Here is a 15,303-nt window from a genome sequence, read left to right on the forward strand (position 1 = left end):
TCCACCAAGTTTAGTCATAACTTGTCCACAACTTTATTAAATATCGTGTTATATATCGCTTTTTGCCTGATCTCTCAATGGTAAAGAATCACTTAACAATTAAATAATTCTCATATCCGAATCCATATTCAGATCTTCACCAAAATCGAATCGATTCATCCTTGCAGGATACCCAACCTGCCCACCAAATTTGCCCCTAAGTTTGTGAGGTACCCTGCTCGCTCACAAACACAAACTACTAGCTGGCCGGATCATTCTACTACGGCTAGTAAAATTCTACTCGCCGGATCCGATACCGGATCTTCTCCAAAATCTAATCATTTCGTCCTTGTCACATACGCCATCCCTGTGCCAAATTTAGTCCGAATCCGTCCACAACTTTTTGAGATATCCTGTTCACAGACAGACAGACAGACAGGGGTGAAACCATAACCTCCATCCACTTTTGGTGACGGAGGTAACTACAGATTTCATAGACACCCTTACCCATACAGTCTTGAGTAAAACAAAAGGGCATGGGTGGGTCTTTGAGTGGCAAATTTGATTGGTTGAAATGTAAAATGCCATAATATTTTGTCCAAGTACCGCTACATGAAAGGGTTTAGAAAGTGCCAACAAGCGAGTCATTCCAAAGATCAAAAACGGCCTTGTTATTAATTTGTTTTCGATTGGTATTCCGATTCGTGGTCAAAATATACCACTCGATTGAAATCAAGTTGTTCCTCGATCGTAAACTGACGTTTTTAGACGGACCGAGTGACGCAATCGCTTAAACCCACCTCTGGCTTAATGAGCGTGGTTAAAAACGCAAGTGGGAGCAGGCCAACTCCCAAAGTGGAGCTCCATCCGAGGAAGAGAAGGGTTCAGGAAAGGTCAATCCATCCGAAACAATCAGCCCCCCTGGGGTCAAGTCCGAACCAGAGTAGACCTTGACGGTGGCAGATTGGAATGCGAGAGTCCAGCAGCAAGATCGGCAAAAGTCTGGAAATCTTCCCTGGATTTGCACCCTCATTCCCATTCCATTTGAAATCGCAAGCACCAAGACATCAATAGGGCAGCATGAGCTGTGTGAGTTTACATTCTAGAGGGATCCTGGAATGTAAGTCGAAAAGCTCTTTCTTTGCGATTAGAATGCAAATGAGAATGAGATTTCTTTCCGATGGTTAGACGAGTTAACACAAACTTCAAAATCGCCCTCGCACCCATCACAGCGCCAACCCTAACATTGGAAGTAAATCACACAATGACCGGCAGGAAAATTCCTCCACGTTCTGTTTACTTGGCGGTAGTTGTGAGAAAAATGTGGGACAATGGAAATGGAAGTAAAACCAAGACTCACCGAGATCCCCAAACACTCAGCTTTGCAAGGGGACAAACACAAACTTAAAGGAAATTCCAAACGCACAAGAGCCATGGACGAAAGCGGCAGAGTGAAGGCCAGCACTGCAGCAAGCTCGTTACGGATGGCAAGCTCGTGTAGGGTGGGCCACAGCACTGGTGCCAACACCCAATGAGGAAGGGCTTCCCAAGTGCTGAGTGGAAGGAATCGCAAAAAATATATAAAAAACTAGCCGAAAGCACCCAGCGTTCCCCGGGTTCTTTTTGAATGAATTTACTACTATAATTCAGCTTTTACTCATGGCCATAGAAGATTGACTACTATAATTCAGCTCAGCTTTTAATTGCGAAATGGGCCCAGCCTGGCCGAGGCGGCCTCAACACCTAGCCTATAACCTTCCCGGGGCCTGTCCCGACATTTTTGGTTCTTTTTGAATGCATTTACGACTACAATTCAGCTTTTACTCGCGGCCATAGAGGATTGACTACTATAATTCAGTTTTTACTCGTGGCCGTAGAAGATTGACTACTATAATTCAGCTCAGCTTTTAATTGTGAAATGGGCCCAGCCCGGCCGAGGCGGCCTCAACACCTAGCCTATAACCTTCCCAGGGCCCGTCCCAACATTTTTAGTTCTTCTTGAATGAATTTACTATGATAATTCAGCTTTTACTCGCGGCCGTAGAAGATTGACTACTATAATTCAGCTCAGCTTTTAATTGCGAAATGGGCCCAGCCCGGCCTAGGCAGCCTCGACCGGTCTCGCCACCTGGCCTATAACCTTCCCGGGGCCCGTCCCGACATTTTTTGTTTCAGTGGTTTCCTCCTATCTTTCACCGTTCAGGAGATTAGCGTGTGCAGACAAACAAACAAACAAACAAAAACTTTATTTTATATACAGACTTGGCATTTAATATGGAATTTTTTTTTCTTCTTGACTTGGGTTTACTTTCTGAACTCAGTATATCAATCTGGTGAGTTTCTTTTACGCTTTGGTGATTTCTTTGTTAAAAGAACCATGTCACTGATTGTCTGTCACAGCAAGAAGTCAATAACAGGATTATATCACAGATGGCGTGACAAAATGTACTGACAGGTACATTTGACGATTGGCTTCACAACTGGGTATATAAGGGTTGTTGCATTCTGTATTAGTGGAAAACAACTGCTGCACGTCTACAAAAGTTATTGCCGCTTCCTCTGGAGGTGGTCGGTCAACTCGACAATGCTGTTTGTCATTGAGTGGTGGCTTTACGAAATTCCGGCATGAAACAGCGTGCTATTGTTCAGCAGTATGGCATCACTCAAGGTCAGGTGTCAAAGATCCTGAAACGAAATGCTCAGAGGGGTGTCCCTACTCCAATACCGAGGCCAGGACGTCCCCGCAGAACCACAAGGAGGGATGATCGCCAGCTGCACCGGTTAGTCCGCAATGTTCGTACCAAGTCAGCTAATCGGCTTAGGGCTGAGTGGCAGCAACTGACAAATGTGCCTGTATCCAGAAGGCTAGTCAACCAACGACTGGGTCAAGCGGCTATCGTGCCAAGCGTCCCCTGAGAAAGCCATGCCTGACCAGACAACACCACCAGCGCCGATTGCAGTGGGCCAGGGAGCACCGTCAATGGCAGCCAGGACACTGGAATCACGTGATCTTCAGTGACGAGTCTAGATTTCTGGTTTATCGTCAAGATGGCCACGTCCGAGTGCGCAGACAAGTGCATGAAGCCTACAATGAAGATTGTATCGTGCCAAGAGTCCAAGCTGGAGGTGGTGACGTGACCGTTTGGGCTGCTTTTCATGCAGGTGGCAAAACTTACCTGGTTGTTCTGAATGGAAACCTGAACCAGTTCAAGTACAGGGCCATTCTGGAAAAAACATTGCTTCCATTTGCTCGTGCAGCCTTTCGAGGAAACTTTCTCTTCCAAGATGACAATGCACGGCCTCATCGTGCTCGCATGATCCAACACTTTCTTGCTGACTGTGGTGTAGAGCATATGGAGTGGCCTGCTAAGTCCCCGGATATGAATCCGATAGAGAACTTGTGGGCAGAATTAACGCGTCAAATCGACAACTTGGACCAGCAGCCCACCTCTGTGCGTGAATTGCAGCAGGCTATTGTCACTGCATGGCAAGCGATTCCTGTCCAAACCTTGGCAAATCTCGTTAACAGCATGCCTCAACGTGTACGTGCTCTCCTGAATGCTCGTGGGGGTTACACGAAGTACTGAACTGTCATTTTACTGTCCGTAATCCCAGTCGTAATTTAACTTTTGTTTTTGTTAAAAAAAATTTTTGGCTAATGTGCAAAATAAAGAGATACTTCTGGAAAACGTACAGAAGTTTAACACAGTACTGTCCATGAATTGAGTTCGATATCAGTTTACATCACTTTCAAGGATCAATTTATTTGCTTCGAAATGTCAAATGTGGTTTTTGTTTCTTTTAAAGGTCACATTAACAAAATCTCGAATAATTTCAACATAATTCCAATGAACTTTTTGTTCTAAGTCATCTTGAAAAGTAAGTTCACCCCCACAAAAAAATATTCCATATTAAATGCCAAGTCTGTATATGGAAGATAAAAATAAAAACAGGCACCAATCGTTCAAAAAGAGTGGGAAGTTGGTGGATCAAAGATAATGTGGAAAGATTGGGTGGCAGTGATCATCCCCCATGTCTAATGTAGGTAACATCTTGTACATACCAAGGATGTGGCTGCATAATCCCCAAAGGAGTATTCCACAAAGGCAAATGAGGAAAGTTATTTTAAAAACTCTTAGTGACAAAACCCACCAACGTGGTGCAGCGATTGCCGGGAACGTCCTCATGGGGTTGATAATCAAGTTATATTGGGATCTTGGTCATATAAACACATGCACACCATGACGACAGTGCAAAGGGATCTAGAGGGTGACTAAAGAGTATGGTCAGTTAAGCTGGTTGAAAACCAACTGGTTACCAATGACCAACCTTGGACCCAAATAATCCGCTTCACACACCCCACAGGATACAAGGATGCGTTTGAAACATTTTGCAAGCAACCTAAGGAAAGAATCGAGCACATCGCTTTTGAACGCACCTTTTATTTCAACGGAAAGTCTCCAAGCGCGAGCACATAGAGTCTCTTTGTCGGATTGAGCCACGCGACCTCAGGAGTTCTGTCTGCCTGAAGTAGGCAAGTTCAGGCTGGTTATTGGCTGGATAACTGGCTTTAAAAACAATTGTTCCAACAGCAAAACAATGACTCAAACTGCACCTTTTGCCAACAGCACAGTCATTTAAGTTGCTGTGGGAAAAGGATGGAATATGGCACAGCCAGTTCAAAAATAAACTCCAATGAAGGTTGTTTGGAGATTTGAAAATCTATCATGTAAAACACACAATGTCAGTTTGTGTGTTTGTAGACGTCTGTCCCCCTTCATAAGGGTAGTTTTTAAAGACCAATCTCTTAACACTAATGTGTGTTCACTACGGTCTACTTTTGAGGAGAAAACAAACTCAAAAAAACATTTTCCATAAAAGAGTAATTATGTCTCTTCTATTGGAATTGTGTTTTTTTTAACGCGTTATTTAAAAATAACAGTAAATACAAGGTGCAGGGAGGTGAAATTCGCTATACGTGATGTACAACGTACGCAGAGTAAAACGAGTGTTTATTTACGTCCGCAGGATATCTAATAAATAAAGAAGATATAAGCACACCTGACACTAGGCCGAGGCTTCAGACTTTGGTACGCTCACGAGGCTGCACGGTCGAATAAACTGTTTCAACCTGTCATTTTTGACGGGCTTTTTACCAATAAATAAATAAAGATCAAACCATCAGGGGTTTGGTCCATTGTTCAAGATTGTAGATGGGTATGGGTATGCGGGACTGCGGGTGTCTTCTGATACCTCAGGGAGATGGATGCCCCTGCCTTGCATAATCCCAGGTCACCTGTGGGCAAGGTGTAGTACCTGTCAGCCCCCCTTACTAGGGTAACGGTCCACAGCCATGCGGTTTAAATGGCAGATGGCTCTGCACAACTGGTGGATGAGAGTCCAGTCGACTCCAACAGCACAGGCGGAAGAGGGTGAATTCCCCAACGGCCAGCAGAGGGACGGAGAGGAGTGGCGACCCCCGTCTATACCACACACTTACTCGTGTGTACCAGCCATAGAAAGGTAATATGATGGCTCTAGCCATCATAGCCCGAGTTGACTTGACATCATCAAGATTACCTCCCTCCTTCCCTTCAGGGATGTCAGGCCCACAGTGTTGTAGAAAATGGTAAATCTTTTGAATTGTGCAATTCAATGATACAAGCTTGGTCCAAGCAGACGGCACGCACGCCACAGAACACCCTTCATGGAAAACACAACAGATTCCCACATTATCTGGTGAAATGCAAGTCTCACACTGGACCCTAAGGGCAGATAAAGAAGAGGCGGGTAGGGCTTTTCCATCGACCACACCCTCCACACACTTGTGTCCTGGGGGTGGAGAGTGGGGCGAAGGATTCTCACAACAGCACTACTGGTGTATGTACGAACAGTAGACTCAATCATTTAATTATCAACCACTCGATAATTTGAATAGTATCCCAACCACTGTACTATGCAACAACCCCAATTATTCCCAACCCACTGGGGAGTCGTTCAGAAAACATTTTTCAACCAAGTCTTTTACGAACCGGCTGGCCAGGCCCGAGTCCACATGCATCTAAGCTATTATGCCAGCCAGTGTCCTATCTACATTATTCACACAGAAATCAAATTTTGAGAGCAGTCCCCCCCCCCCCCCCCCCCCTCTGCCCCTACCCCCCTCCACTTGGAACTGTCGTACTGTACAGCAGATGCAATTAAAACCCACAACCATTTGCTTATTCTACTTCACTGTACAATGAACTCCACTCGGAGATTCTAGGTGCTCACAACAATGACGTACACACAAACAAAATCAAAACAATAAAATGAAATTCTTTTTAAAAACAATGTGACGTCAACAGTTTCCATATGGTATGGTGCCAGCATTTGTATTAGGAAGGCGGTTGCTCGAGACTTCACTTTACTTTTCTTTTCTTTACTTCTCTTTAGGTTGGTTGCTTGCTTTACTTTTCCTCTTTTTCTCAACAGCAATCAAAACCGAAAAGCCAAACCTCGAGCAGTCACGCTCGGTGGGCCAACATGGCGAAGGAGCCACGGAACAAGTTTACTCTTGTGCTCTATGCAAATTGAAATGACCGGTGCATATGGCCAAGTATCGCCTCCAATATGTAGCCAGTTTAGGGTCGCCCCAGCAACGGCATGAAGCTTTAAACGGGATAGCCGGTCATGGCATCACTTTCTTCAGGCCTCGTGCCTTTTACGCAGTGTGAGCAGGTGCTTAATCACCTGGAGTTCAGCTGCCTCATGGTTGCTGTCTGTTTGGATTAATAAGATTCATTTAGGACTTTTACTACCTATTCCAATGAAGCAAATTCATCGGAGCTTTTCCATCTGTCTCGAGAAGATCCTTCAATCGGACAGAAATTGTTTGGTGTTATTATCACCTCTGCAAGTGGATATACATCCACGTAAAATTAGAAATTGATACAAATCGATGGATACGCCTGCTCCCACAAACCCACTGATAGGTTTGATCTCAATACGGGACTTTTGAAATGGCGTATGAATGCTAACTAGGTCTTTCGTGCATGTGCTGTGTGCGTTTTCAGTGACACATTTCTGCTCGCCGGGGCACTTTTAATCTGCCGATGCGAGCACGAAAACCGCAAGTGCTATGGTCTTTTTAACATAATTTTCAGCATTTGGATGAAGAGTGGCAATTCCGAAAAGGTTCACCATAATTGTTGTGTTCCTGGATGCAAATCGGAATCATGGAAATATGAGAAATATTTGTGGATGTGAGGTATCGAGTTCCGACCTTTTCCTGTTAATACAATTAGCGAGCAGCGGTGCACGTACACACTTGCGCAGACACACACGCACACACGCACTCGTCTCCTTTTAGAAATACATGCAGAAAATGCAGCACACATGATTAATAGTAAATATCTTACCATGTGCATCGATAAGCCTCAAATTTGACCTTCTTATCGGTGTTAAAGGAGCACCCAAACCAGATACGGTGTCTCCCTCTGGGAATTCTGCCTGAATGTTGGAAATGACGACGTGATCCTTCCAATTGCAGGCTCCAATAAATAAATCACCAAACCTGTCATGTTCACACGAGGTCATCCCGCAAGGTTCAAAGTACGCTCACCGACTGTAGGGATGATAGAGTAGTACACACCTGTCCACTAACCTTCAGGCCTTGCACCGGTCCACTTCGTCAGACGTTTGCAGAACAGGCTGCAGATGTCAACTTTTTGGAAGAGTGGGGAAAGTTCTCAAACTCCTTTGTTGTGCAGAGGGTACCTTTCTCTCGGGTGCTTTTCCAAACTTTTTCGGCTTCATTCGGAAGTGTTGAACCATTCCATGGAAGAATTATTGACTTATGCACAATTCACCTTAACATGCCCGAATAAACATTGTTGCTATGGGGTTCTGCACATGTGCGCCAAGCATTCTGGGACTGGTTACGTCATTTTGAAAGTACCATATCACAAGAGAGAGAGAGAGAGTGGGGAAAGAGAGAGAGAGAGAGAGTGGGGAAAGAGAGAGAGTGGGGAAAGAGAGAGAGAGTGGGGAAAGAGAGAGAGAGAGTGGGGAAAGAGAGAGAGAGTGGGGAAAGAGAGAGAGAGAGTGGGGAAAGAGAGAGAGAGAGAGTGGGGAAAGAGAGAGAGAGAGTGGGGAAAGAGAGAGAGAGAGTGGGGAAAGAGAGAGAGAGAGTGGGGAAAGAGAGAGAGAGAGTGGGGAAAGAGAGAGAGAGAGTGGGGAAAGAGAGAGAGAGAGTGGGGAAAGAGAGAGAGAGAGTGGGGAAAGAGAGAGAGAGAGTGGGGAAAGAGAGAGAGAGAGAGAGAGTGGGGAAAGAGAGAGAGAGAGTGGGGAAAGAGAGAGAGAGAGTGGGGAAAGAGAGAGAGAGAGTGGGGAAAGAGAGAGAGTGGGGAAAGAGAGAGAGAGAGAGAGTGGGGAAAGAGAGAGAGAGTGGGGAAAGAGAGAGAGAGTGGGGAAAGAGAGAGAGAGAGTGGGGAAAGAGAGAGAGAGAGTGGGGAAAGAGAGAGAGAGTGGGGAAAGAGAGAGAGAGTGGTGAAAGAGAGAGAGAGTGGTGAAAGAGAGAGAGAGTGGGGAAAGAGAGAGAGTGGGGAAAGAGAGAGAGAGTGGGGAAAGAGAGAGAGAGTGGGGAAAGAGAGAGAGAGTGGGGAAAGAGAGAGAGAGTGGGGAAAGAGAGAGAGAGTGGGGAAAGAGAGAGAGAGTGGGGAAAGAGAGAGAGAGTGGGGAAAGAGAGAGAGAGTGGGGAAAGAGAGAGAGAGTGGTGAAAGAGAGAGAGAGTGGGGAAAGAGAGAGAGAGTGGGGAAAGAGAGAGAGAGTGGGGAAAGAGAGAGAGAGAGAGTGGGGAAAGAGAGAGAGAGTGGGGAAAGAGAGAGAGAGTGGGGAAAGAGAGAGAGAGTGGGGAAAGAGAGAGAGAGTGGGGAAAGAGAGAGAGAGTGGGGAAAGAGAGAGAGTGGGGAAAGAGAGAGAGAGTGGGGAAAGAGAGAGAGAGTGGGGAAGAGAGAGAGAGTGGGGAAAGAGAGAGAGAGTGGGGAAAGAGAGAGAGTGGGGAAAGAGAGAGAGAGTGGGGAAAGAGAGAGAGAGTGGGGAAAGAGAGAGAGTGGGGAAAGAGAGAGAGTGGGGAAAGAGAGAGAGTGGGGAAAGAGAGAGAGTGGGGAAAGAGAGAGAGTGGGGAAAGAGAGAGAGTGGGGAAAGAGAGAGAGTGGGGAAAGAGAGAGAGTGAGGAAAGAGAGAGAGAGAGTGAGGAAAGAGAGAGAGAGAGTGAGGAAAGAGAGAGAGAGTGGGGAAAGAGAGAGAGAGAGTGGGGAAAGAGAGAGAGAGTGGGGAAAGAGAGAGAGAGTGGGGAAAGAGAGAGAGAGTGGGGAAAGACAGAGAGAGTGGGGAAAGAGAGAGAGAGTGGGGAAAGAGAGAGAGAGTGGGGAAAGAGAGAGAGAGTGGGGAAAGAGAGAGAGAGAGTGGGGAAAGAGAGAGAGAGAGTGGGGAAAGAGAGAGAGAGAGTGGGGAAAGAGAGAGAGAGTGGGGAAAGAGAGAGAGAGTGGGGAAAGAGAGAGAGAGTGGGGAAAGAGAGAGAGAGTGGGGAAAGAGAGAGAGAGTGGGGAAAGAGAGAGAGAGTGGGGAAAGAGAGAGAGAGTGGGGAAAGAGAGAGAGAGAGTGGGGAAAGAGAGAGAGAGTGGGGAAAGAGAGAGAGAGTGGGGAAAGAGAGAGAGAGTGGGGAAAGAGAGAGAGAGTGGGGAAAGAGAGAGAGTGGGGAAAGAGAGAGAGTGGGGAAAGAGAGAGAGAGTGGGGAAAGAGAGAGAGAGTGGGGAAAGAGAGAGAGAGTGGGGAAAGAGAGAGAGAGAGTGGGGAAAGAGAGAGAGAGTGGGGAAAGAGAGAGAGAGTGGGGAAAGAGAGAGAGTGGGGAAAGAGAGAGACAGTGGGGAAAGAGAGAGACAGTGGGGAAAGAGAGAGACAGTGGGGAAAGAGAGAGAGAGTGGGGAAAGAGAGAGAGAGTGGGGAAAGAGAGAGAGAGTGGGGAAAGAGAGAGATAGAGTGGGGAAAGAGAGAGAGAGTGGGGAAAGAGAGAGAGAGTGGGGAAAGAGAGAGAGTGGGGAAAGAGAGAGAGAGTGGGGAAAGAGAGAGAGAGTGGGGAAAGAGAGAGAGAGTGGGGAAAGAGAGAGAGAGTGGGGAAAGAGAGAGAGAGTGGGGAAAGAGAGAGAGAGTGGGGAAAGAGAGAGAGAGTGGGGAAAGAGAGAGAGTGGGGAAAGAGAGAGAGTGGGGAAAGAGAGAGAGAGTGGGGAAAGAGAGAGAGAGTGGGGAAAGAGAGAGAGAGAGTGGTGAAAGAGAGAGAGAGAGAGTGGGGAAAGAGAGAGAGAGTGGGGAAAGAGAGAGAGTGGGGAAAGAGAGAGAGAGTGGGGAAAGAGAGAGAGAGTGGGGAAAGAGAGAGAGAGTGGGGAAAGAGAGAGAGAGTGGGGAAAGAGAGAGAGAGTGGGGAAAGAGAGAGAGAGTGGGGAAAGAGAGAGAGAGTGGGGAAAGAGAGAGAGAGTGGGGAAAGAGAGAGAGTGGGGAAAGAGAGAGAGTGGGGAAAGAGAGAGAGAGTGGGGAAAGAGAGAGAGAGAGTGGTGAAAGAGAGAGAGAGAGTGGGGAAAGAGAGAGAGAGTGGGGAAAGAGAGAGAGAGTGGTGAAAGAGAGAGAGAGTGGTGAAAGAGAGAGAGAGAGTGGTGAAAGAGAGAGAGAGAGTGGTGAAAGAGAGAGAGAGAGAGTGGTGAAAGAGAGAGAGAGAGTGGTGAAAGAGAGAAAGAGAGTGGTGAAAGAGAGAAAGAGAGTGGTGAAAGAGAGAGAGTGGTGAAAGAGAGAGAGAGAGAGTGGTGAAAGAGAGAGAGAGTGGTGAAAGAGAGAGAGAGAGTGGTGAAAGAGAGAGAGAGAGAGAGTGGTGAAAGAGAGAGAGAGAGTGGTGAAAGAGAGAGAGAGTGGTGAAAGAGAGAGAGTGGTGAAAGAGAGAGAGTGGGGAAAGAGAAAGAGAAAGAGATTCAATAGGAGAGAGATCAGATGCTCCGAACTTGAGTTATGGTCTGCAAAATGATTTTCAAAGTGCAAAGCAAATGTCCTTTGACCTGTTCAACTCCAAATTTAATCAGTTAAACTTTGTATTACATCTCATACTTGTGCCAAGTTTGGTTGAAATCCCTTCAGTGGTTCCCAAGTTATCATGGTTACAAAAACCCCGACAACAGACAACTCCAACACATGCATCCGGGCTTCGACCGCAGAGACATTAAAAAAAAAAACCCCGAACAACAACAAGGAAAATGTCTGCACAGCTTTGCAGAGTATAATCAGAGAGTGTGCTAATACTCTCTATGTAGGGATGGCGTGGAAAAACAAATGTCGGTCATAAGTACTATATACAAAACTAAAGTCGGAGTATCTTCTCCAAAAGGTCGCTTCGGCTACATAAGAGAGCCAACCTGGTCTGCTCAGCTCATTGTCGAGGCAGGGATCACTTTTCAGTACTCCAGACGATGGCAAAGGCAGAAAAAGCAAAAATTCCCTCCCATCTATGTTCTCAACAATCCTCTCGAAAAAGTTCTGCCACTCAAGCTTTTGGGTCTCACCGTCTGCCGTGATCTTTCCTGGGAAAACCACATTACCAAGCTGGCCTCCAAATCCAGTCGCCGACCTGACTTCCTCCGTCGCGAGAAGTCCTTTCTGGGCACTTCTGAGCTACTCGCCACTTACAAAGCTTTCATCCGCAGCTCAATGGAATACTGCTCTCCCCTCTGCGCTGGTGCTCCTGCCTCACACCTAGCTCGGCTTCACGCGGTTGAAACCAAAGCTTTCAGAATCATTGGAATCTCGAGTGATGAAGCTGATTCTGAGGGCCTTTCTCTCTCTCACCGCAGGCAGGTTGGTGGTCTTTCTGTCTTCTACCGCCTCCTCTCCGGCCTTGCTCCCCCAGACCTGTCTGTGCTCTGTCCACCAAATATTCCTGCAGGACTCACAAGATCTGCCAGCAACCCTCTTCGTGTGAAACATCCAAAATCAAGACTCTCTGCTCACCTTCACTCTTTCATTCCTTTTTTCTCCCGCCTCTGGAACAATCTCCCTCACTCTCTTCAATCCCACTCCTCCCTCCAGGTCTTCAAAACAGTTGTTCACCACCATCTCTTATCTTCCCCATCCAAAACCTTGATCTTTTATACCCCCGGTCAATACACCCCAGATCAACCTCCTTCAAATTCCGTTTTCTTTCCTGAAAGTCGGCGTAATGTCCATCTTGTTTATCCCGTGTAGCCCGCCCCAACCCTCTCCCTTCCACAGATATCCCGATATCCCTGTTCTCTACTGTTGTTGGGCTTCCCTCTCCCCCCTCCCCCCTCCCTTTATTAAATGCTCTTAGTCCATGAGCTAGAGGGGCCCACCTAGCACCTCCCCCTCCCCCCCCACCACCAATCAACGAAACTATATCTTTTTGAAACGTTGAAATGTATTGTTTGAGAAATTATATGTTAACATCCGATAAATTGGGACTCAGTATGGATTTTGAGAGACTGAAAGTTGCTATTTCCTCTGTTATGATGGTATATTGGTTATACTGTTATGTATATATTGTTATGATGGTATATTGGTTATATTGGATGTTATGATGGTTATACACGATGGTATACATAAGCAGAAGATTTTGTTTTTTAATCCAACCAAAGATAGCTGACTGGCGGCCTTTAACTACAGTGCATTCAGAAAGTATTCAGACCCCTTCACTTTTTTCACATTTTGTTATGTTGCAGCCTTATGCTGAAATCGTTTAAATTCATTTTTTCCCTCATCAATCTACACTCAATACCCCATAATGACAAAGAGAAAACAGGATTTTAGAAAGTTTTACAAATTTATTATAAAGAAAAAAACTGAAATATCACATTGACATAAGTATTCAGACGCTTTGCTATGACACTTCAAATTTAGCTCAGGTGCCTCCCATTTTTCTTGATCATCTTTGACATGTTTCGACACCTTGATTGGAGTCCACCTGTGGTAAATTCAATTGATCGGACATGATTTGGAAAGGCACACACCTGTCTATATAAGGTCTCACAGCTGACAATGCATATCAGAGCAAAAACCAAGCTATGAGGTCGAAGGAACTGCCTGCAGAGCTCAGAGACAGGATTGTGTCGAGGCGCAGATCTGGGGAAGCCTACAAAAAAATCTCGGCTGCATTGAAGGTTCCCAAGAGCACAGTGGCCTCAATAAGTCTGAAATGGAAGAAGTTTGGAACAACCAGGACTCTTCCTTGAGCTGGCCGCCCGGCCAAACTGAGCAATCGGGGGAGAAGGGCCTTGGTAAGAGAGGTGACCAAGAACCCGATGGTCCCTCTGGCTGAGCTCCAGAGATCCTGTGTGGAGATGGGAGAAACCTCCAGAAGGACAACCATCACTGCAACACTCCACCGATCTGGGCTTTATGGCAGAGTGGCCAGACGGAAGCCTCTCCTCAGTGAAAGACACATGAAAGCCCACCTGGAGTTTGCAAAAAAGCACCTAAAGGACTCTCAGACTGTGAGAAACAAGATTCTGTGGTCTGGTGAAACCAAGATAGAACTGTTTCGCTTCCGTTATCTGCGTTAGCTCATATACGAGTCTTGACTTATTATACAAAAAAAAAATAATAATAATAATTGAAAACAAGGACGTAATGCTCATGTATGACCTGACGATCGCATGCAGCATTATTAACATATAAAACAAAGCACTGTGACGGGACAAAGTACTCGGATACAAAAAGGAGCACAAGGCATTGCTGATTGAGGTTTCAGTACCTCGTGATTTTGGTCTAAATAATGCAGAAATCAAGAAAATGACCAAATATCAAGACTTCAAGAATGAAGTGAAAAGATCCTGGAAGCTGAAGAACGTCAAAATTGTACCAGTGATAATTGGAGCAACGGGAATGATAAAGAAGAACCTTAAAAACCATCCCCTGGGATATTACCACAAACGGGGCTGTACGGGGCTCAGTGACGATCCTGGTCCTGAAAAGAGCCTTCGGAACAAAACTCCGAGAACAACAAAACTTATCAACTTAGCCAATGAATCAGGATCCTTCCGCGAAGAGGCGGAGGGAGCTTCGAGTCCTGGGAGGACTCCGTTCCATCTCCTAAAACCCAAAGTATGAAGATGACAATCAACGACACACAAACAATTCGACGAAAGTTGTAGCGATGGTTTCACATGATCATTTCGTGTGATCATCCCTACCTTGTTTCCACACTTTTTGGAGTAACATCCCTTTACATGTTTAAAAAAATGATTTTATTACTCGTTATGCAATGCTGTCCTCATCCAGCGACACAGCAAGTGTTGTGTCGCTTTATTCGCGCTGCTTTGACAGATCTGATAGCACGACCGATATATTGAACTTGCTGCAGGTGCAGCACAGGCGTGATGGGCCAAATGGCCTCCTGCATCAAAGCTCCTCGTTATTGTTTGACTATTCTTCCCGAAGGACACCGTAGGATATTTATGGTCCACCAACTAATACAGGAAAATGGGAAAACAAGGTAAAGGTTAACGTCCATCCAAAGGACATCGATGCCTTGCCCGACAGCGACATCAACAAACGGTGCAGAGAGTAATCGAGGTGCAGGGTACGAGTGGAGTACTGTGTGCATCGATACGGAGTGCGCACTCCTCGGGGTCAACACCGTTGGGGGTCTATAACCGAGGCGGAGACCCCTCGCAACTCCACGATCGCAAGCACGTGCAAAGGAAACTCCCAAACGAGGAACAAGACGCCGACAACTCCGTAACGCTTTTCAATAGCTCCACGTTAACAAGACTCGGGCGCGAAACCTACGAGCGGCACTCGACTAGATGTGAGGCGGGCACAGGTGCGTGTGAAGCCGGCGAAGCATCCGTAGGCCGCAGGGTCAGGATGGAGGTTCGGGGACTAGCTCCGGACCGACTCGTCATCCGAGCCAATGCTCGCAGATGCACTTACCCATCGAGGCGACCGGAAGCGGGTGCGCTCGTCCGAAAACAGCTCAACGGGTCCTCGGCGGGGCCGCGAAGAAAAACATGGCGTCCATCTGCTTTTGAAAGTGTGACGCACTTCCGGTCACGTGGGTAAACATTGACGCGGTCAACGGTCCAGCACGACCGTGCGGCCTCGTCCATTGGCTTTTGAAAGAGTGACGCACTTCCTGTCACGTGGGTAAACATTGACGCGGTCTACGGTAAGTACGACCGTGCGGCCTCGTCCTTTAGCGAGCCCGAGTGGCCCGTGGAGGTCATTCAAAGAGCCTTTTTACAATCTTGTTGGGGTCAAGATAATGGTAAAAACTCCGCATTATGATTT

At 46.6% G+C, this 15,303-nt stretch overlaps 1 protein-coding gene across 4 annotated transcripts in view; it reads right to left on the minus strand.

The window, feature by feature from the left end:
• LOC144888235 (ras-specific guanine nucleotide-releasing factor RalGPS1-like) overlaps nucleotides 1-15,076 on the minus strand; it is a 71,891-nt gene extending 56,815 nt beyond the window's left edge. For 3 of the 4 annotated variants that reach the window (XM_078767207.1, XM_078767204.1, XM_078767206.1), the window contains exon 1: nucleotides 14,947-15,076. The gene's annotated coding sequence lies outside the window, so the exon portion shown is untranslated. Of the gene's footprint in view, nucleotides 1-4,417; nucleotides 4,437-14,946 lie in introns of those variants that run through there. The other variant, XM_078767205.1, reaches the window with a different exon arrangement.
• Nucleotides 15,077-15,303: the final 227 nt, after the last annotated feature.

This window comes from Myxine glutinosa, chromosome 13 (assembly GCF_964187855.1).
Source record: "Myxine glutinosa chromosome 13, kmMyxGlut1.1, whole genome shotgun sequence".
NCBI lineage: Eukaryota > Metazoa > Chordata > Myxini > Myxiniformes > Myxinidae > Myxine > Myxine glutinosa.